Source organism: Pleurodeles waltl, chromosome 1_1 (assembly GCF_031143425.1).
Source record: "Pleurodeles waltl isolate 20211129_DDA chromosome 1_1, aPleWal1.hap1.20221129, whole genome shotgun sequence".
Taxonomy (NCBI): domain Eukaryota; kingdom Metazoa; phylum Chordata; class Amphibia; order Caudata; family Salamandridae; genus Pleurodeles; species Pleurodeles waltl.
Window position 1 is genome coordinate 695,163,117 of NC_090436.1, and position 23,728 is coordinate 695,186,844.

Below are 23,728 nucleotides of genomic sequence, written 5' to 3' on the forward strand. Positions count from 1 at the left end.
GGAGCTCAGTTACAACCTGGCCCATCACGTCTTTGAACTCTTGTACTGCTCTCAAGACTTGGTCAATGGTGGTCAATGGTGGTCTGGCTGACAATGATGCTAGTGGCCTCACTTTGCTGGCCCACAGACTCCCTCTCATGACCTCTAATCCCACTACCCTATGTCCTGGTGGCAGTGTTCCCCATCCCACTGGGTCCTGACACAGCTGGAGGAAGCATTGGTATTGTCTCAACAGCAACCGGGACTGGGGGGGGCACAAGATTGGTGTGAAGTTCCTCTGTTCACAGGAAGTGGAGGTATTCATAGGCTGAGATGTGGTTGCAGCTGGGGTGGGAAGTGTAGGTGTGGGCCGAGTATGACTCACTGGAGCTGTCTGCCCAGACAGACGAGAGAGACCAGGCTGCTCTTAACCACCTGGGCTTGCAGGAGTGATTTTTTTCTGAAGGCTTTATCCTGGTCTAGAGTGAACTCTTGAATGACAGACAGTGGTTCACTGGCCCGGGGTGTTAAACCTGAAAAGAATGCAGACAGTACGGTATTAAAATCTGGTTTGTACCTCATAAGTGTCTTTAGCTATAAATGGGGCAACCTAAAAAACGAAAAGCAGGCTGATAGAATGATTAGGCCTTTTTGTAATTTCCTCTGTTGCACACATGCAGCCTGATTTACACAGATACAACCCCCATTGATGCGATGTCACTGGCACCAACTGCTGACTAGTGACATTAAGGGTAAAGGACATGGGGTTAAAGGTTGGTTTAATCAGAAATTCACTTATGCTTGGAGTGATCTTATTAAGTTGTTTCATTACCATCCTAGGGATCCTGCTGCTATTCAGGATTGTAGAATCTGATGGAAAAGGGCATTCAAGAATAGGAAAAAAGAGCTAAAAGACGAGGCCTGGGCTACATTAATTCAGGCTGCAGAGAGCAAGGATAATACATTATTCTGGAAGACAATAAATGCCCCTCTGTTTTGAAACAATTCTGTACCTCATCTTGATTGCTGGATTCCGGCAGCAACTTGTCAGTATCATTTTGACTCAGTTTCCCACCATCTTTAAAACCAGCTATACAAGTTATGGTTCCTTCAATCCATAGTGTTCATCTTTGAGGATGTGACTAAAGCATTAGACAGACATCCAGTGGAAAAGGCACCTGGCCCCAACTGTGTCCCTGTGGATACCTTAAATATCTCTCTGCCCTATGGACACCCTTGCCAACTAAGGTCCTAAATGTTACTCGTGCTAATTATATACTATCATCCTGGTCAGAATCATTAATCATTCTAATCTTTAAGAAAGGCTTAAAAAGTGACTAAAAGTGTTACAAGCCCATATCTCTGCTTGATTCATTAGCCAAATTACTGGGAAGGGTCATCTTGGAAAGATTAGAACAGTGGCCTGAAGGTAAAATTATTTTGACTAGTACACAACATGGTTTTAGGAGAGGGATGGGGACTTGGGAACAGTGCCTCAACCTGAACCTTTTGGTGCAGAAGTACACAAAGGTTAAGAAAGATAGCTTATATAAATGTTTCATTGACCTTATTTGTGCTTTTGATTTGGTAAACCACAATAAATTGTGGAAGTGCATGGATTCATTGAGGGCTCTGAGGGGCATAATTTCACTGCTGGCCGATATGTATGGTAAATTATTGTCAAGAGTGTGGTATGGGTCTCTGGGGCAAGTCACATAACCATTTAGGATAGGATGAGAAGTATGTCAAGGATGTGTTTTAGCACTAAGTCTTCTTTCCCTACATATATTAATGGTACTGATGGAAAATTGCAATCTCTCTGTACTGATACTTCTATAGTTGGTCCATAGCCTGTACTGATTCTTTTGCATGCAGGTGACACAGTTCTACTATACCTAACCCCAATCAGTTTGCATTAAGACCTTCCCTAAATTTATGGAAAAGATTGATTTAAGGATTATTCAGGATAGATTTAAGGATTAATGAAGGAAAATCCTTTACTATGTGCTGTGGTCAAATTAGATGGAAGACTTGTCCCTTTTATATAATTGGTTGTAAGATTTTAAGTATAGACAATTTCAGTTAGTTAGGCCTACAATTTTCAGTGGATGGTGGTTGAAATAATCATAGAGAAATTATCCCCACCAACATGCTAAGATATTATGAAAGGATTTTTAGATTTGTGACAAAATTAGGTACAAAGCCGACTAAAGAAATGTTGACCCTCTATAGTGCTAAAACAGTTGCTGTTGCCACAAATGGTGCAGGAATACGGGGGGAGCAACAATATAATATTACAAAGGCAAGTGAATATGTTTCTGAGAAGACTCCTTGCAGTACCACATTCAGTCCCAGAGACTGTTATACACCTGGAATTAGGACTTCACTTTTTAATGGATATATTAGAGGCTAAACAATTGCTTTTATGGCATTGCATCTGGTCTAAAACTGAGACTGTTTAACAAAATAATCCTCAGAGACTGTTTAGCGTTGGACTAGGCACTGCAAATTCCTTGGAAAGCCTATGGATGAAATATTATTAAGGGTCTTGATAATTCAGATAGGAAACCTGGAAGATCCCAGAAAATATAGTATGGTTCTCGAAAAGGGATTTAAAAGATTACGGACCTGATTTAGATTTCGGCTGATGGGTTACTCCATCACAATAGTGACAGATAGCCCGCCAGCTGAAATATAAATTCCTTTATATCCTATGGAACTTATAGTTCTATGGATGGGCTATCCAACACCGTTGTGATGGAGTAACTGTCCGCTGGACTCTAAATCAGGCCCTATATCTTTGGATTGAGGGCACAGAAAAGGCATTTAAGAGACCAGACTAAAAGTATTATGATGAGTTATATATTATATCATAAATATTCAGTGTCTCAATCTTATATTAGTTTGGTCTTGAATGTGCATCACAGACATCTTCTAACCCTATTTCATTTCTCTGTAATCCATTTTCTTGTTGCATTCCTGAATAAGGGGGCTTGGTGTCCTAATAATTTGAAATGTCCATTTGACAACAGATCTACTCAGTGCACACTGCACTTAGCACTTAGCACTTAGCACTTTTTTATATATTTTAATTTGTTTATAGGAAACAATACTTAAGGGGGAATTTCAGTATTTGATGGATATAAAAGATGGCACTGTATGTTATGCTGTAGCAAGGTTCTTTGTTAAAGTTCTACATGCAAGGAAAACACTAACACATTTGGAAATGTGAGATGCTTAGCTTTTGTAATTTTAAATGTATATATAATAGGGGTGCATTTGTGCTCAATGTCATTTTAGCATCCCTCATTATCCTATTTGAGGTTGTTGAGGTTCTATGAATTTTAAATCCCCATGTGTCAACATATTTATACATTTTTGATTTTTTAGAAACACCGACAACCTTATTGATATTCAAGTATGAGTTTTTCTTTTTTTATACACTCAATCAGTATTATCATTTTTATTGTTTTGCATTTGTTCATCCATCAACAATAAAAAAAAATCTGAAATCATTAAAACAACAATGTACTTCCTTATTATTTCATGTTAACCACTTGCATAACCCTAATTATCAACCCATTCATCACACATCCTTCAATGTTTAAAATTATGGGGGTCATTCCAACCTCGGCGGTAAAAGGCGCTTACCGCCGTTCAGAAGACCGCCATAACACCGCTGCGGCCGCGATAAACCGCCACGGTCATTCTGACCCACAACAGGCAAACTGCCAAAATACTGACATCCACAAAAGTCCGCCACACCAAAGGGCAGCGAGAAACTGGCGATGACCAAACCTCCCCCGTCACGCCAACAGAAATATGCCCACACTATCACGACAAACGAATCCGCTCAAAATATACACACTTACAAAATACAACCACATTGGACAATTCAAAATACACACACCTGATACACATACACACACCACTCCCACACACCCATTACAATATAAAATACACACCCACATCACCCACAAACCTCCACTCCTAGAGATTCTTGAACACACACCGAGAAAAGACATCCGAGCACCCAGACGCCCAATTCACTGTCACCCAGCAATATTTGCACGCACTTCACACAACACAACAATACCCATCACCACACTTAGCACCACACAATCCACCCTACACATCACCCACACCACCCCATGGCACCGCAAAGACACCCCAGGTTCTCTGATGATTAACTCAGGGTCATGGTGGAGGAAATTGTACAAGTAGAGCCACAGCTGTTCGGGACACAGGTGCAGCACACCACCATTGCTAGGAAGATGGAGCTATGGAGCAGAATAGTGGACAGGGTCAACGCTGTGGGACAGCACATAAAAAATAGGGACGACATCAGGAAGAGGTGGAACGACCTACGGGGGAAGGTGCGTTCCATGGTATCCAGGCACAACATCGCAGTGCAGAAGACTGGCGGCGGACCCCCACCTCCTCCCCCAGAATTTACAACATGGGAGGAGCAAGTCTTGAACATCCTGCATCCTGAGGGCCTCGCAGGAGTAGGCGGAGGAATGGACTCTGGTAAGTCAAATCTTCACTACTTCTTCCCCCCACCCCACCTGCATGCCAACTCATACCCCCACCCTCACGCCCACCCCCATCACACCTACTCCTTGCAAATGTCTCACCATCACAACCCACCCATCCCAACACCTAGCTCTGCAAGTGTCCACAAAGCATGGACATCCATCACCTAAGCATGCCCACTGCACATACACATACAACCCCCCCCAAACACCGTCACAACAGCCCCCACAAAGGAATGCCAGCACTGGGGTACACGGGCACCCACCCATTGCACGCTATGCCACACACAGAAGCAATAACCATACTTTTATACCCCTGCAGGACCTGAACGCCACGTCACCGCGCAGGAGGGTCCACAAATGTCCACTCCACCCCCAGAAGAGGCCCACAGTGAGGACAGCAGCTCTGTCTCCCTGGATCTAGATGACTAGCCCGGTCCATCGGCGCCTCGGGACAGTCGGTTCCCCTCACACAGCCACAGGCCACAGCAGACCTTCCCCCCTCTGGGAACACCAGCACAGCACCCACCCAGCGGGCCCATACCTCTGTCCCCAGGACACGTCAATCAGCGGTATGTCCACCACTACAGGGAACCCTGGCTAACCCAACACCCCAACAACAACAGGGACCTGGGGGCAGTGGTAGTGGGCACACGGTCCAGGGGACAGAGGCCCAGGGAAACAGGGGAACTGGGAGGGCTGCTGCGCGACGGGGGGGCAGGCCCAGGGAACCCACTCTCCACGAGGCCCTCTCCTCCATCATGGGAGCATACCACCGCTCCCAGGAGACGATGGCGACGGTCCTGGCCAGGTTTCAGGAGATCCAGCTTCTGCAGGAGCAACAGTATATGGGGTTCAGGGAGGAACTAAGAAACATAAGTTCCGCCATGGGTACCATCGTAGTGGCCCTGAATGAGGTAGTCACCACATTGCGGGACACTGTGGCACCTCAAAGGGCCCCTGACACTAGCATGCACCAAGAACTGCCTACCACCTCCGCCGGCGCTAGTGGACAGGAGGCCCCGACACAAGACCAACAGGCCACCAGAACCCCAGCCCCTGCAGAAGGAGAACCACCCTGCAAGCGGGCCCTGAGATCCAGGAAGAAGACAGAGTAAGATGTCAAGACCCCTGGCAGCAAAGGATACCGCCCTGATTGTCATCCCATTGTCCCACATTGTCACCCTGTCCAACCTTAAACTGCCCCTGCTCCACTTCCCACAGGCATTTGGACAATGCACCTGTGATACTGATAGTCTGGACTCTGCCATGGACAATCCTCCACCATCACCCCTCACCGATTTGCAACCACCCATCCAATTTAGAGCACTTGAATAAAAACACTTATTGCACAAAACAATCTGGAGTCTGGCTGTGATTTAGAACAAATGTATTAGACATGATCGTGCCAAAATGTTCATTCACATTGTGATGCCAACAAACTGCTGTCACACAGCTGTAGTCCATGGGGAAACAAAGCAGATGTCACGCAGTGGGGCCCACAGCTCTTAAAACGGAAGGGAAAGTCACAACACAGTTACCATACACTGGGGGAAAAAGTCAGACAGTAGAGAGGTAGGAGTCTTTAAGTAAATGTAATATGCCGGTGTGTACTCTTATCTGTGTGTCACTGAAAATACTGCTGTATTACTGTGTTCCTGTTCTCTATGTCGTCCTCTTCTGCTTCCTCCTCTTCACTCTCCACAGGCTCCACAGCTGCTACAACACCACCATCTGGACCATTCTCCTGCAGAAAAGGCACCTGGCGGCGCAAAGCCAGGTTGTGAAGCATACAGCAGGCCACGATGATCTGGCACACCTTCTTTGGTGAGTACATTAGGAATCCACCTGTCATATGGAGGCACCTGAACCTGGCCTTCAGGAGGCCAAAGGTTCGCTCGATCACCCTCCTAGTCCGCCCATGGGCCTCATTGTACCGTTCCTCTGCACTTGTCCTGGGATTCCTCACTGGGGTCAGTAGCCATGACAGGTTGGGGTAACCAGAGTCCCCTAATAGCCACACCCGGTGCCTCTGGAGTTGACCCATCACATACGGGATGCTGCTATTCCGTAGGATGTACGCGTCATGCACTGACCCAGGGAACTTGGCATTAACATGGGAGATGTACTGGTCAGCCAAACACACCATCTGTACATTCATGGAATGATAACTCTTCCGGTTCCTGTACACCTGTTCACTCCTGCTGGGGGGGACCAAAGCAACATGTGTCCCATCAATGGCACCAATGATGTTGGGGATATGTCCAAGGGCATAGAAATCACCCTTCACTGTAGGCAAATCCCCAACCTGAGGGAAAACGATGTAGCTCCGCATGTGTTTGAGCAGGGCAGACAACACTCTGGACAACACCTTGGAAAACATAGGCTGGGACATCCCTGATGATATGGCCACTGTTGTTTGAAATGACCCACTTGCTAGGAAATGGAGTACTGACAGCACCTGCACTAGAGGGTGGATCCCTGTGGGTTGGCGGATGGGTGACATCAGGTCTGGCTCCAGCTGGGCACACAGTTCCTGTATAGTGGCTCGGTCAAGCCTGTATGTCAGTATGACATGTCGTTCCTCCATTGTCGACAGGTCCACCAGCGGTCTGTACACGGGAAGATTCCTCCATCTCCTCGCATGTCCCAGCGGACGGTGCCTATGAAGGACAACAGCGAGCACAGAGTCAAGCAACCCACAGGTACGTAACCACAGCTTGCACATAACACGATTCCCAATGCATTGAATGGCTTGTATGAGTGTTGGTGCAAGGCCTAGGTATGTGTGACGCAGTTGGTAATTAGGCCATGTGGGCCCTTGAAATGGCGGCTGCCTGACCTGTGAAGTGCGACAGTGGGATGTGAGGTCAATGCGCTGGCGTGGCACACCGCCGGGGTAGGCGATCGAAGACCGCGGCGCAAAGCCGCATTGGTTAACATTGAACCCTATGGGTTTCAGGAGCCAATGACGATGTGCGGCGGCGGTCGCGGTACGCACCGCCGCGGGCGTGACTGCCATTTTCTATCTGCTTAATCACTTGATACCTGATCTTCGACAGGAGAGGACCTACACTGCAAGTGCTGCTGTGACCTCGGTCTGGAAGAGACAATGGCTCATGCGACTGGGGAAAGGGCCCCTGCCTTCACTGCGGAGGAGTTGGAGAAACTTGTGGATGGGGTCCTCCCCCAGTATGCGCTACTCTACGGTCCTCCAGACCAACAGGTAAGTACACTGGGACCATGCTTAGTGGGCAATGCCTGGGTTGAGTGGGGTGGATGAAAGATGGTGGGGAGGGGAGCGATTGAGGCATGCATCAAACGACAGATGAGAGCATGTGCCACATGGCAAGGGTGGGGATGGGGGGCCACTCACATCGAGCATGCAGAAGGTGATGACAATTTTTCTCTCCCTGTACATGTCACATAGGTCAGCGCCCACCAGAAAGTCGCGATTTGGCGTGCCATCGCCAAGGACGTCCGGACCCTGGGGGTCCACAACAGACGGGGCACCCACTGCCGGAAGAGGTGGGAGGACATCCGACGCTGGAGCAGGAAGACGGCGGAGGCTCAGCTGGGGATGGCCTCCCAACGTAGGAGGGGTGCCAGTCGTAATTTGACCCCCCTGATGTCCCGGATCCTGGCGGTGGCCTACCCCGATTTGGATGGGCGCGTGAGGACATCACAGCAGACACAATGGGGTGAGTACAAATACATTCTGCTGACTTTGCGCGCAGTGGAGGTGTCTGGGTGGGGGAGGAGGGCTGTGGGTATCCCTAGGTCAGGGCGATTTCTGTAGGCTAGGCCCCTCCGTAAGGCATGGCCCTGTGCCCCGCCCCCCACCTCTGTAGGGTGCCAAGTACAGGTATCCATGGCCCTTTGTCATCTATGTGTGCAGTTGTCGTCCATAGGCTTGTAGGCCATGTCCCACGGATTGCGTAGTGGAACCCAAGTGCGCGGCGTAGTGCAGGGGGCTTCTGTGTCTGTCTTGTCCGCCAACGGTAGCGGTAATCCATGCACTCAACATGTCTTTATTTCTCCCCCCCCTTTTTTTGTGGTCTTCCTGTTCATGTGTGCATTAGCATCATCAGGCGGAGGAGAAGTGGCATCGGAGCACGAGGGAGCTGAATCCCACATGGCCCTGGAGGGCCATGCAACGGAGTCAGAATACACCAGTGGGACGGAGGGCGAGGGGAGCTCCACAGCGGGGACTCGTGCTGATGTCAGTGACAGCGACTCGTCCTCTGAAGGGAGCTCACTTGTGGTAGCGGCAACATCCGTGCCCCCCGCAACAACAGGTACAGCCGCCACCCAGCGCACCAGCACCGCCCTCCCAGCAGCCCCTCGGAGTTTGCCCCGTGCCCGCTCACCCAGGAAGGTGGGGATCTCCTTCGCCCCAGGCACCTCAGGCCCTGCCCCTGTCGCCCCTGCTGCCCTCAGTGAGGAGGTCATTGACCTCCTGAGGACCATCATTGTTGGGCAGTCTACCCTTTTGAATGCCATCCAGGGTGTACAAAGGGAGGTGCACCAGAGTAATGCATACCTGGAGGGCATTCATTCGGGTCAGGCTGCCCATCAGCGATCGTTCAACGCTCTGGCCTCAGCACTGACTGCAGCAATTGTCCCTGTCTCTAGCCTCCCCTCTCCAACTCCCTCCACCCAGACCCAATCCCCTGTACCTCTGCCTATCCCAGACACACCATCAGACCAGCCTGCACACACCTCAACACCCAAGGGAAGCTCATCCAGACATAAGCACCACACATCACACAAGCATTCACACAAGCAACATCCACATGCTGACATACCAACAGCCACTGCCTCCACTGTGTCCCCCTCCTCCTCGTCTCCCTCCTCCCTTCCTGTGACGTCTCCACTCACACTTGCATGCACAACATCTTCAGCCACTACGTCCATCACCAGCACACCCACCAGAACACTCCGCACACGTGCAGTCACCACCCCCACTACCATTTACACGTCCCCTGTGTCCTCTCCAAGTGTGTCTGTCACCCCCTCTTCCAAACGACACAAACGCATGCAGCCACCCACCCAACAGCCATCCACCTCACGACAGCTTCCAGCCCAAGCACCTGCACCCAAAGACACCACACTTCACACTCCTACAACCACATCCTCTTCCTCCACTCCCATACCCACTACACCTACCCGTCCCTCTCTTGCCAAATTGCTTTTCTTTTCCAAACTTGACCTCTTTCCTACAACGCCCCCACCCCGTCCATCTCATAAGACTCCAATCAGCACCTCAGCCACCACAAAACCGGGACCTGTAAAGACTGTTGTCCATGGACTGTGGAGTCCCCCACCCTCAAGGGCATCCAGTTCAGCTAGGAGCCAAGGCACGGCCAGACCACCCCCGCAAAAGCATCTGAAGATTGCCAGTGCCCGGCGCGAGAGACCAAAGACCCCAGGGACCATAATCCCTACATTGGCTCCGGCAGGAAGTCAGGTGCCACCTGGCACACCGCCAAAGGTGGGAAAGGGCCACAAGCGTACAGGGAAGGGTGGGAAGGCCAGCACGCCCGACAAGTCAGGCAGCAGGCCAGTTGGCCAGGAGGGCCCCACCAGCCCCATCCCAGGTGTGCAGGAGGACACCCACAGGCCCGGTACTGCAGCCCAGGAGGGCCCCGCAAGCCACGTCTCAGGTGTGCAGGAGGACACCCACAGGCCCGGTACTGCAGCCCAGGAGGGCCCCGCAAGCCACGTCCCAGGTGTGCAGGAGGACACCCACAGGCCCGGTACTGCAGCCCAGGAGGGCCCCGAAAGCCACCAGACAGATGGGCAGGAAGGCCCGCCAGCCACATGTCAGGGGGCGAGTGACATCCATGCCTGGGCCGGATCTGCTGACCAGGACACTCATCTCAAGCACCGCTCCGCTGGGCACCGCTGTCTCAAGCACCGCTGAACAGGGCCCTTCATCTCAAGCACTGCTCCACTGGGCACCGCCGTCTCAAGCACCGCTGAACAGGGCCCTTCATCTCAAGCACTGCTCCGCTGGGCACCGCCGTCTCAAGCACCGCTGAACAGGGCACCGCCGTCTCAAGCACTGCTGAACAGGGCCCTTCATCTTAAGCAACGCTCCGCTGGGCACCGCTGTCTCAAGCACCGCTGAACAGGGCCCTTCACCTCAAGCACTGCTCCGCTGGGCACCGCCGTCTCAAGCACCGCTGAACAGGCCCCTTCATCTCAAGCACTGCTCCGCTGGGCACCGCCGTCTCAAGCACCGCTGAACAGGGCACCGCCGTCTCAAGCACCGCAGAACAGGGCCCTTCATCTCAAGCACTGCTCCGCTGGGCACCTCCGTCTCAAGCACCGCTGAACAGGGCACCGCCGTCTCAAGCACCGCTGAACAGGGCCCTTCATCTCAAGCACTGCTCCACTGGGCACCGCCGTCTCAAGCACCGCTGAACAGGGCCCTTCATCTCAAGCACTGCTCCGCTGGGCACCGCCGTTTCAAGCACCGCTGAACAGGGCACCGCCGTCTCAAGCACCGCTGAACAGGGCATTGCCGTCTCAAGCACCGCTGAACAGGGCCCTTCATCTCAAGCACTGCTCCGCTGGGCACCGCCGTCTCAAGCACCGCTGAACAGGGCACCGCCGTCTCAAGCACCGCTGAACAGGGCCCTTCATCTCAAGCACTGCTCCGCTGGGCACCGCCGTCTCAAGCACTGCTGAACAGGGCCCTTCATCTCAAGTACTGCTCCGCTGGGCACCGCCGTCTCAAGCACCGCTGAACAGGGCACCGCCGTCTCAAGCACCGCTGAACAGGGCCCTTCATCTCAAGCACAGCTCCGCTGGGCACCGCCGTCTCAAGCACCGCTGAACAGGGCCCTTCATCTCAAGCACTGCTCCGCAGGGCACCGCCGTCTCAAGCACTGCTGAACAGGGCGCTTCATCTCAAGCATGGCTCCGCTGGGCACCGCCGTCTCAAGCACCGCTGAACAGGGCCCTTCATCTCAAGCACTGCTCCGCAGGGCACCGCCGTCTCAAGCACCGCTGAACAGGGCCCTTCATCTCAAGCACTGCTCCGCTGGGCACCGCCGTCTCAAGCACCGCTGAACAGGGCCCTTCATCTCAAGCACTGCTCCACTGGGCACCGCCGTCTCAAGCACCGCTGAACAGGGCACCGCAGTCTCAAGCACCGCTGAACAGGGCCCTCCATCTCAAGCATCGCTGAACAGGGCCCTTCATCTCAAGAACCGCTGGCCCATTGGCGGAAGGGGCAGGCCCGCATCTGTGTCAGGCAGGGCTGCACGAAGCACTCTGGGCACTAGTCCCCCTCCAGTACCAGTGGAGACTGTTATCCACTTGAGAGACTGTGGCTTTGCACTCCCCAGGATGGCACAGTGGGCAACCCACCCACTGTAGAGACTTGAGAGACTGTGGCTTTGCACTCCCCAGGATGGCACAGTGGGCAACCCACCCACTGTATAGACTTGAGAGACTGTGGCTTTGCACTCCCTAGGATGGCACAGTGGGCAACCCACCCACTGTAGAGACTTGAGAGACTGTGGCTTTGCACTCCCCAGGATGGCACAGTGGGCAACCCACCCACTGTAGAGACTTGAGAGACTGTGGCTTGGCACTCCCCAGGATGGCACAGTGGCCATGGAGGCCCCATGTGGATCTGGCATTGTGGACTCATCTGGCTGAGGTGCCCCCCCTTCCCTTCCCCCTGAGGTGCCTGTAGTTTTCCTATCTGATGCCCCTGCAGTGTTCTCTCCGTTGGAGGCAGGTATCCTGTGTGGGCTTTGCCCATGTGTTTTGGCCCAGTGGCCCACGAACAATGGCTGATAGACATATCGGACTGGAGAATTTATGTATATAAAGTTATAGATGTGTGATATATTTTATACTCAGTCTTACAATATAATTCTATATTTATAATCATTTCCTTTTGCCTTTGCATTCTTCCAGGGGGTTTAGGGGGGTAACTGTGATGCGTTTCTATGCATTGTTGTGTGTGTTGTAGTGGGTGAGGGTGGGGGTGGGTGTGTCGCGTATGTGTGTCCCCGTAATATTTTCTCCTCCCCCCTCCCCTGTGTCGTAGGTGCAGTACTCACCGTTGTCTTCTGCGTCGGCGTTCGTGCTCCTGGTAGAGGAGCAGGAAGACAATGGCTAGTAGGATGTGGAGTTCGGGTTCCATGCTGTCCAGATTCCTCGTGGGGTGTATGGAGGTGAGCGTTTTCCATTTGAAATGTCTGTTTCCGCCGTGTTTTTATCGGCGGGGCTACCGCCCCAGAAAAGGTGGCGGATTGGTGGGTTGTGATAGGGTGGGCGGTACATTGTCTCCCACCTGTCTGTTGGCGGTGACCGCCGCACTGTTTGTTTGTCCCGCCGTGGCGGGTGGTGTGTTAAAGTGGCGGTCTCTGTTGGCGGTTTCCGCCAAGGTCGGAATTGAATTTTTTTTACCGCCAGCCTGTTGGCGGTTTGGCCGGCGCTTTAACACCGACCGCCAGGGTTGGAATGAACCCCCTATATCTATTATTACACACCACTTATACTGAACACTTGGTATGGTTCTGAAAACCATTGCACACCATAGATTTCCTATTTTTAATCTCTTGGTTACTCACCTTGATCACGCTTCACAATTTCTGCTGACTAATGGGTTGTCATATATTCCACACTCTGATGTCAATAGGTTTGAACTTTTTCAAGACATCATTTCGTTTTTTTGAAAAATGTATTGAAGAAAATAATTTGCTGATATGGAATCCAGCGGAAACCTTCAAACTAACCTTCCAGGGTTAGGATTACCCTGTTCGTTTATCCCTACCCTGGCACACGTAGGTCCTGATGAAGCCATGTTTGAGTGTACAGTTTTAAAACGCCTTAAACAAACCACAAGCTATGTCCCTCATCCCCCACCAAATTTAGACAAAGAGGAGCAGCAAGCTTTGAAATTCCAGAGTAATAACACACTCCTAACTACTTAGATCTTAGACAATCTAAGCAGCTAGGAATTCCTAACATGGCCCCCAGTAGGTCTGAAACTAGGAGTACCTAAAGTTGGTTGTTTACCCACTTGAACACCTTTTCTTAGAAACCAGTTAAAGCAGGACAAAGGAAACAGACATGTAGCCAGTCTCCCACACCATGATGACATCTAAAACATTCCAGTGGAAGTGACGGAAATATATTTTTAACTCAAAGGGGTGTACAATAAAGCATCCATTTTGTATAGAAAGTCATTCTCTTGAAATTCTCACCCCTTAAGGCTTTATTGTATTGTATTGTAATAGTATTTATATAGCACTTACTACCCCTGACAAGGCGTCAAAGCACTTTTCGGCGAGTAGTACGCTACTCCAGAACCCAACAAGAATTAGTGATGTATTAGTATCGGGAAATACGAGTGCAGTTTTAGTACATACTCGTAGAAAATACTCCGGTTGGTTCGGTCACGATGCTCATTTTTACAGAAACTAAACCTCAACAGGAAACACTTACCAATATAAACGTAGCAGGTGCCCCAGTTGAAGCTCAGCTTCTGGAAAGGACAAGCCACCCTAACTCTCGGGCTTGGCAAAGATAAAGCAAGGCTGTGCGCTCAGAGATCCCATAGCAAAAAAAGATCCAGAATCCTTCCTGGAGGTGAACTGATGATGTACTAGAGCGTAATCTGTATCTGACTGTGACGCGCGGGTTCTATCTTCCTCTCCTGGAGACACAGAGTAGAAGGTCTCCCTTTATGAAGCACCTGTAAGCTCCGCCCGCTGAGCCACGCCCCGTCCACCCTCGAATGTAGGTAAAGGAATTCCCGCTTTTTACCAGGATGACGGACAGCTTTCCAAAACGACCCCACTGCGTTTACCGCCGATTCCGGTGGTGCGTTGTTGATGCACAGAAGCACGAGGACATCTCCACAGAGACACACTAGTAACAATAACATTGCCAAAGGCACACAAGGTTGCTTGAGACAATTACCCCGCGGCCCGTCAGGTACCCCTAGTGTACAATATAAACGGGGCGTATAAAACATGCTAGGTAACGCTTACTGACATACTCGTAGAAAATACTCCGGTTGGTTCGGTCACGATGCTCATTTTTACAGAAACTAAACCTCAACAGGAAACACTTACCAATATAAACGTAGCAGGTGCCCCAGTTGAAGCTCAGCTTCTGGAAAGGACAAGCCACCCAAACTCTCGGGCTTGGCAAAGATAAAGCAAGGCTGTGCGCTCAGAGATCCCATAGCAAAAAAAGATCCAGAATCCTTCCTGGAGGTGAACTGATGATGTACTAGAGCGTAATCTGTATCTGACTGGGACGCGCGGGTTCTATCTTCCTCTCCTGGAGGCACAGAGTAGAAGGTTCTCCCTTTATGAAGCACCTGTAAGCTCCGCCCGCTGAGCCACGCCCCGTCCACCCTCGAAGTAGGGAGGGAATTCACGCCTCTTGCCAGGATGACGGACAGCTTTCCAAAACGACCCCACTGCGTTTTACCGCCGATTCCGGTGGTGTGTTGTTGATGCGCAGAAGCACGAGGACATCTCCACAAAGACGCACTAGTAACAATAACATTGCCAAAGGCACACAAGGTTGCTGGAGACGTTTACCCCGTGGCCCATCACGTACCCCTATTGTACAATATAAACAGGGTATATAAAACATGCTAGGTAACGCTTACTGACATACTCGTAGAAAATACTCCGGTTTGTGTAGGCCACGATGCTCATTTTACAGAAACTAAACCTCAAAGGAAGCACTTACCAATATAAACGTAGCAGGTGCCGCAGTCGAAGCTCAGCTTCTGGAAAGGACAAGCCACCCTAACTCTCGGGCTTGGCAAAGATAAAGCAAGGCTGTGCGCTCAGAGATCCCATAGCAGAGGAAGATCCAGAATCCTTCCTGGAGGTGAACTGATGATGTACTGGAGCGTAATCTGTATCTGACTGTGACGCGCGGTTTCTATCTTCCTCTCCTGGAGACACAGAGTAGAAGGTTCCCCCTTTATGAAGCACCTGTAAGCTCCGCCCGCTGAGCCACGCCCCGTCAACCCTCGAAATAGGTAGGGGAATTCCCACCTCTTGCCAGAATGATGGACAGCTTTCCAAGGCGACCCCACTGCGTTTGCCGCCGACTCGCGTGGTGCGTCGTTGATGCGCAGGGGCGCTAGGACATCTCCGCGGGGACGCACTAGTGGCAATGACATTGCCGGGGGCACACAAGGTTGCTGAAGACGTTTTGCCCCCATGGCCCATCACGTACCCTAGTGTACAATGTGGACGCGGCAGATGCCGCGGTTGAAGCTCACCTTCTGGAAAGGACGGCCCACCCTGGCTCTTGGGCTTAGCAGGGATGGGGCGGGGCGGGGCTGTGCGCTCAGAGATCCCATGGCGGAGGGGATCTGGAATCCTTCCTGGAGGTGAGCTGATGATGTGCTGGAGCGTGGTCTGTGTCTGACTGGGACGCGCGGTTTCTGTCTTCCTCTGCTGGAGACACAGAGTGGAGGGTTTCTCCCTTTGTGGAGCACCTGTGGGCTCCGCCCGCTGGGCCACGCCCCGTCCACCCTCGAGGTAGGTGGGGGAGTTCCCGCCTTTTTACCAGGATGATGGATGGACGACTAAGTATTTTTTACCCATGTTTCTAATTATGTATTGTATGTGCAGATGTGTGTGTATAGTCATGTGTGTGTGTGTGTATAAATATATATATATATATATATGTGTATATGTTGTTTCTGTGCCTGGCATGTTTCTATGAATTTCTGCTCTCTTTTTATCACACTTATCTACTCATCGCTCTTATGTCATGTCTCTATCAAACTATCCTCCATTCTCACTCGGACTCATCCCAAATCCCTTCGACCACTTCCATCTCCTAAATATCTCTGCCTAAGCTCATCCCTCCACCCCCACATCTAACTCACCAAACCTCACTCTACCTCTGTGACCTCCCACACAACCCTACTAAATTCTCCTGCATTCATCTCACCCTGCTACTATGCTCTCCCTAACCCTTCCACATCCTCTTTCCCCTCCGCCCCCCTTTTATTCATCTCAAGCCTTTGGATTGAGCAAATGAAGGATAAACTCCCAATTAACACTTCTGGATTTCTTTCCTCCTCCACCCCTCCATTACTCCAGTCAATCTAACTAACAAACTCTCATATCCGCAACTCAAATTAACTCATAATAATACTAAAACTGTACTCCTTATTAAATTATACTAATCCATCACTAATTCTTGTTGGGTACCGGAGTAGCGTGCTACTCATCGAAAAGCGCTTCGACGCCTCGTCAGGGGTAGTAAGCGCTATATAAATACGATTACAATACAATACAATACAATTATTATGAGTTAATTTGAGCTGCGGATATGAGAGTTTGTTAGTTAGATTGACTGGAGTAATGGAGGGGTAGAGGAGGAAAGAAATCCAGATGTGTTAATTGGGAGTATATCCCTCATTTACTCATACCAAAAGCTTGGGATGAGTAAAGGGGGATGGAGGAGGGAAGGGTTAGGGAGATCATAGTAACAGGGTGAGATAAATGAGCGAGAATGTAGTAGGGTTGTTTGGGAGGTCATGGTAGTAGAGTGAGGTTTGGTGAGTTAGATGTGGAAGCGGAGGGAAGAGGTTAGGCAGAGTTATTTATGAGATGAAAGTAGTAGAATGGATTTGGGATGAGTCAGAATGGGAATGGAGGATAGATTGATAGAGACATGACATATGAAGATGGGTAGATAAGTGTGATAAGATTAGAGCAGGGATTCATAGATAACTAGTATAACAACCCACCCAGGAGCCATGCAATGACCCACGAACATGCCAAGCACAGAACAACATACACACATACATACATATATATATATATATATATATATACATACACACATACACACACACATACAAACATGCATGAATACACACACACATGCACACATATATGTACATACAATACATAATTAGAACCATGGGTAAATATACTTAGTCAAACAGGTTTAAAGAGTGTGTGTGTATTTTATTGTTATGACATAGTAGCGATACATATTTTCTAAAGAACTATACATAACTAGAAATAGACACATAATCAGAAAAAATATTTATCAACATAGGCATTTGCAGTCCATAGTTGTTTGAATATGGTGGTTATGAAGGAAAGAGCCAACTCTTGACTAGTTTTCTGAAAACAAGAAAGTTATCTGTGGCTCTTATAGTTGGGGGTAATGAATTCCATAGTTTGGCTGCTTGAACAGAGAAGGATGTACCACCTATAGTTTTTTTCTTGTATGGTGGTGTTCTAAGGCGGGGTGCCAATCTTGAGTGGAAGTTTCTTTGTTGGATGTATTTGGTTATTTTGTTTTTGATAAAAAGCGGTCCTGTTCCATGTATAGCTTTGTGGGTGATACAAAGCAGCTTGAAAGTGCATCTTCTGGCAACGGGTAACCAGTGTAGTGCTCTCAAGGCAGAAGAGATGTGGGCTTGCGGCTTTACATGTAATAGTAGCCTGGCTGCGGAGTTCTGAATACGTTGTAGTTTTTTCATAATAGATAGAGATGATCCATGGTAGAGGCCATTGGCATAATCCAGTTTGGATAGTATAAGCGAGATAGTAGCTTGCACCTTGTGTGGAAATCCAAAATGGGGGAAGATGCGTCGTAGAGTCTTCAAGGTGATGAAGCTTGTTCGCTTGGACATTCATAGTTAACTTGGAATCCATGGTGATTCCAAGGCTTTTTAACTTCCTTGGATAATTGAGGAGGTGGTCCGAGATCGTCAGGCCAGACGCACAGAGGGTCATAACTTTTCCAGTCACCACATATGAGTATTTCTGTTTTGGAGGTATTTAGTTTGAGATGGCTCCAGGTCATCCACTGATCAACAGCTCTGAGGCAACTGAAGATTTCGTAGTTTTCAATGTTTTTGGGGCATTCTAATTTAAGTAGTATTTGTGAGTCATCTGCATAGTTGTCGTGAGAAAGTATGTTATGCTGCTTCCAAAGCTGAGACTCTATTATACAGCCAGTAGCTGATGTTATCCTATTTAAATTCAAAGGAAGGAGTTTTTCATGAAACTCTTGCTGGAGAATACAATACCAGTTCCCCACCCCACCCACAACTGCTCCACACAAAAAGAACTTGGGTGATGGTGGCAGCAAGTGCCTCAGTTTAATTATGGGATGATGGGAGCATTGAGTGAATACAATGGGTGATCTGAAGGAAGGAAAAGATTAACAAATCTGGAATAGTTGGATTCAGTTGCTCCCATGTCTTAACACTGTCTGCCAAAAAAAACCCATCAAGCCTAATAAAGCCCCAATTTGCTCAATCTGCTAACATTTTTGCAAAGGCATCTGGAGGCCAAATGCCTCAGACTCCTGAAGTGAAATTGAAGGATGAAATCAGTTAAATGATAAGCCTGTTGAAGTTCAACGCCTCAAGACCATGGGGAGTGAGGGAGTTTATATCTAGTATGTTTGGTTAGGCATGGAATTTTGAGAAAGTGTGACCCTTGCAGGTTATCCTCAGACAGCACCTGCTTGTGGTAAAAATTACTACCAGAATGAGCTGCCCTCCCCGTACTAGCCATCCAGTCCAGAAACGCAGCCTTATAATATTTCTTAAAAAGCGGTAAAGATAGACCACCATCTTCAATAGTCAGTTGGAGTGATTCCAGTTTAGTATAAGGATATTCATTGACCAAATAAACTGACGAAGCATCAGATTGATCTCTTTAAAGAATTTCTGGGGGACTTTGATCGTAAAAATAAATAGAAACAGTGACAATATCAACCTGTTAAACAAAGCTGTACGACCAATTACGGTCAATGGAATTTTTTGCCAATTATTTAAAAGAACTTGGGCTTTCTTAAGGGTGGTAAGGTAATTTAGCAGGTAGAGGTCTGACATACTGTGAGAGACATAAATACCCAGATATCTGATGAGGTGTGAAACCCAGAAATTGGCCTGCATTTCACATGGCAAGATTGATTCACAGCTATTAAAAAGAAGTGCCTCAGACTTGGAATGATTGATTCTATAACCTTCCGGGTCAGAGAATGCCTTGATCTTACTAAAGACTCATGCAATATTCTGAGATTCTGAAGCAAGGTACAACATAATATCATCTGCAAATAGTTTGAGTTTAGGAACTCCTTGCAGAGGGGCCTTAAAAGATGCATCTTGTCTCAAGATGGCAGCTAATGATTCAATAAATAATGCAGAAAGCACTGGTGATAAAGGACATCCCTGGAGACTCCCATGGCATATAATTTCTCTGCCAGCGAGATGTGAATTGACTAAAACCCTGGCTTCAGCACCTTGATAGAGATTTAAAAGTAGCTTCACAAATTCATGGGGGAAATTAAACCTACACAGAATTTCAAAAATAACTTCCCATTGCACTAGATTGAATCCTTTCTCAGCATTGAGCATGACTATTGTGTCCTTGATTTTATTTTTCAAAAAGTAGTTGATGGGCTGGAGTAGAAAATTAGTACTGGTAGATATAGTCCAACAAGGCAGAAAAACGCACTGGTCTCCATGGACCAGTCTCTGGACTAGTGGGGTGATTGGAGCAGTCCATGTTTTTGTAAATAACTTGTAATCATTTTTAAGGAGGCTAATCAAACGATAAGAATCAGGTTTTTCCCACGGCTTGCCTTTCTTATGAAAACTAACGATCACTGCCCTAGTTAAAGAACTAGGAACTTCCTGGCCCATGAGAATTGCACTGAATAATGCAACTAGGGTCTCAACAATCTGCTCTGTGAGCGCCTTATATAACTCTGGAGGGGGTCCGTCTTCACCACAAGCCTTCCCATTAGGAGATTTTTTTTATGGCCTCAATTTCCACTAATTGGCGTACTAGAGCTGCCTGAAGCTCATCATTGAGACTGGATAGAGGGGCTCTGTCTAGGTATTAATTTATGTGGTGCTCATGAATCACTATTGTTGGTGTATGAACTTTGGTACAATATGATACGAAGACATTACCTACTTCATTGGAGCGTGTAACAGTAAGCCCCTGAGCCTCGTTAAATATGGCTTTAACAGTTGATGCATTTGTCTCTTTTTCATGGACCAAGCCAAGAACCTCCCCACATGCTTGTTTTCTTTGTACTATTGATGAAAGCATGTACTATGGTTGACTGCCTCCTGGGATAAGAAGGGGATTTGCAGGTTAGATCTAGCTTCCCTAATTTGGGCCCCTGAGGCTTAATCAAATAGGCTCTGGTGAGAACACATAGTTTGATTGAGCTCTTGCTGGAGCATAGCTGTGTTTTCTTTCTTTAGCCTAGTTAGTTGTGCATTTTAGGAGATGGCTTCCCCTCTAATGAACACCTTACATGACTCCCATATTGTGAAAATTGAAGCAGATTCTGCATTTCTCGACAAAAAGTCCAGAACTGTTAGCCTTAAAACTGCAATCCTGTCCTCATCTGTCAATAAAGACTTAAGCAGAGACCACCTGAGCCACTCCATCTGTCCCATTGACAGAGACAATTGGATCACTTGAACCGAATGGTCTGAAAAGGGGTTGTATAGTATGCTTGAGCCACCCCTATCCCACTGGTGAGAAACTAAAAAAAAAAAAAACAATCCTTAAGGCTGAATTAAACCTTTTTGAAAAACAAGTAAAATCTTGGGCCCTTGGATGATCGAGTCTCAAGGGTTCTGAAGAGCCAAATTGTGAATACATTTTACCAAGACGCGTGAGGCTCTTGGTTTGTTCTGTGACTTATTTTTGTGAAATACATCAAGCTTAATATCTTGTATTATGTTCAAATCTCCTCCGACTATCAAGAGGCTTTGAAGGGTGATCAAAAGATCATAAAGTCCACGCACAGCAGTGGTCTGATCCTCAATAGGGCCATAAAAGCTTGTAAAATGGACATATTGAGTCTCTATTTTGACACTGATAACTATAAATCTGGCATGGGTGGTCTTGGAATACCTGATGGACTTCTCCCTTAAAGTCACAAGTTAGCATCACCGCAAACCCCCATACGGCTGCATTGGCTGATGCAAAAAAAGAGTGAGATATAAACCCGGAAGTTCTTGGGGAATGTTCTTGTTTAAAATGTCTTTCCTGAAATATAATTACTTGAATTGGAGAGGACCTTAACTACTGAAGTATGGCTCTATACTTATTTGGGTTGTTGAGCCCATTTGCATTACATGAAGCAACTTTTAAAACTCTAGAATAAAACAGTTTAGACACTTTACCTAACTGACCCACTACCATTTGACGGGTCTATTAGTAACATCATAGTTGGAAAAAGCTCTCCCCCTGATCCCAGCCAGAAGCTGGGAAGCCTGCTTGAAGGTACCACAAAGGTAAAAAAGGAAAAAGATATTGACCTTACTCCTCACCTGCACTTTTTCTCCCCATCCAATCGAGATGCCACCCCCACCGCGTCCCATCCCACCATACACCAAAAGAAGCCCAACCCGTCATAGCCTCGCCACCCAATAACACACCTACCACCCCTGTATCCCTCAACTCACCACCCACACAAACCCCTTAGCTGGAGTGCACTTGCACAACACTCCTGAAACCTGTATCCCAGAAAAACAGCAGATAGGCCTGAAAAAGAATGAGTTTCACAAAGGGAGCATTGCACTGCACTCACTATAACCCCTCCCAAACAAAATTAAATACTCATTACATGCACAACATTTGTCATAGGCCTGCAAACTTATTTTCAGTGATTTTTATTTGTGTTGTTACACTTGAGTGACAACAGGAAGTCCCTCGCCTGCTGAACACTTTGGAAGATGTGGACCTGTCCCTTATAGAGCACCTTAACTTTTGAAAGCTGTACTATGCCAGCCGGAGCCCTGAGCCTCTTTAAATCGTCTATAAGGCCAATGAATTCTCACCAACCCTTCACAACTACTATAGAAATATCAGAAAAAACCTGAAAGGAGAAATTGCTCTCAGAGCTGAAAGGTTTAGTTCTTATAGCGTGTGACAAGATCTGCTCCTTGATCCTAAAATCCCCAAAGTTTACTACCATAGTACTCAGGCATTTCAAGTTTGAGGATCTTGATGCTGGAACCCTGTGAGCCCGCTTGATGGTAACATTTGCTTTTGCTGCGGCCTTATCAGGAAGGATATGCTTGTATATAAGACCTGAGATCACATTAGTCACCCTAGATGTTGCTTCATAATCTTCAGGTATTCCTACAAACCTTAAGTTTGAGTGGCTAGATCTGTTTTCTGCTTTGTTGAGTTTTGATTGGAGTTCCTCATGCTCTGCCTGAGTCTTTGATGTAGCAGTTGTCCATTTGTTGTTAGCATCTCTTCCAGATGAGAAACACTCAGTCCCACTTGGGAGACACAAGACAAAAGATGTAACACATTAGCATTTAGTTGTGCCTGCTGTTCGTTGGTCTTTCTGTGCACCTCTTCCTATGATATTTTCAAATCACGTAACTCTTTGAGAATTTGGTTGATCATGCTTTTACGGATGGCTTTTCCAATAAATTTTCCTGTGGCTTCAATGTAGTTAAGATAGCTGGCTTCACTGCTATAGTGATAGACGAGTCTGAAAATGGCTCCATAGGGTTAACTTCACTATCCAATGTCAATCCTGGGGAAAGAAATAACAGATCCCTCTCCAAAGGATCGACCTAATGCTGGACTCATGATATACAGATTACTTGATGACTCACTGTATACTGATATGATCTTCTTTTTTCTCAGCCCCTTCAGAATTGCTCATTGAAAATAGGGGATATGAGGGCTTCTCTTTCGAATGTTCAGCAGTAAAAATGGAAGGCAGATTTGATGGCAAAGGGAGATCAGTAGTAGTATCCGAGAGTCGTGACTGGTCATTAATGATGGAACCTCTTTGTTCCATAACCGTAGATGACAATAAAGCTCTTAAAGTCTGTGAAGTCCCATACTCCTGCAGTCTTATCATTCTGATGCTGGCAGAAACCAACACCATAGGAGATGCTTGTGAAATCAAAGCTTCATACAGCCCCTCTGACTCCCTTAAAAAAACCTCAAACTGAACTGCCTTGTTGAGGCCTAGCCTTTGTCTTCCTGTTAATGGAGTCAGGCTCTTCAATTTTATGGCCTTTAGAGCCTTACCAACAGCACGAGGTATGTCTAGTAATGCGCTTCATGGTCTGCTTTGTAAGCTTGTTCAGGGGGACTCCAGAGAGATGCTAAAGTGCCACAAGCCACATCTGTGCTACACAGACCACTTCTGCCGCCCCTCCAGATCCTCTC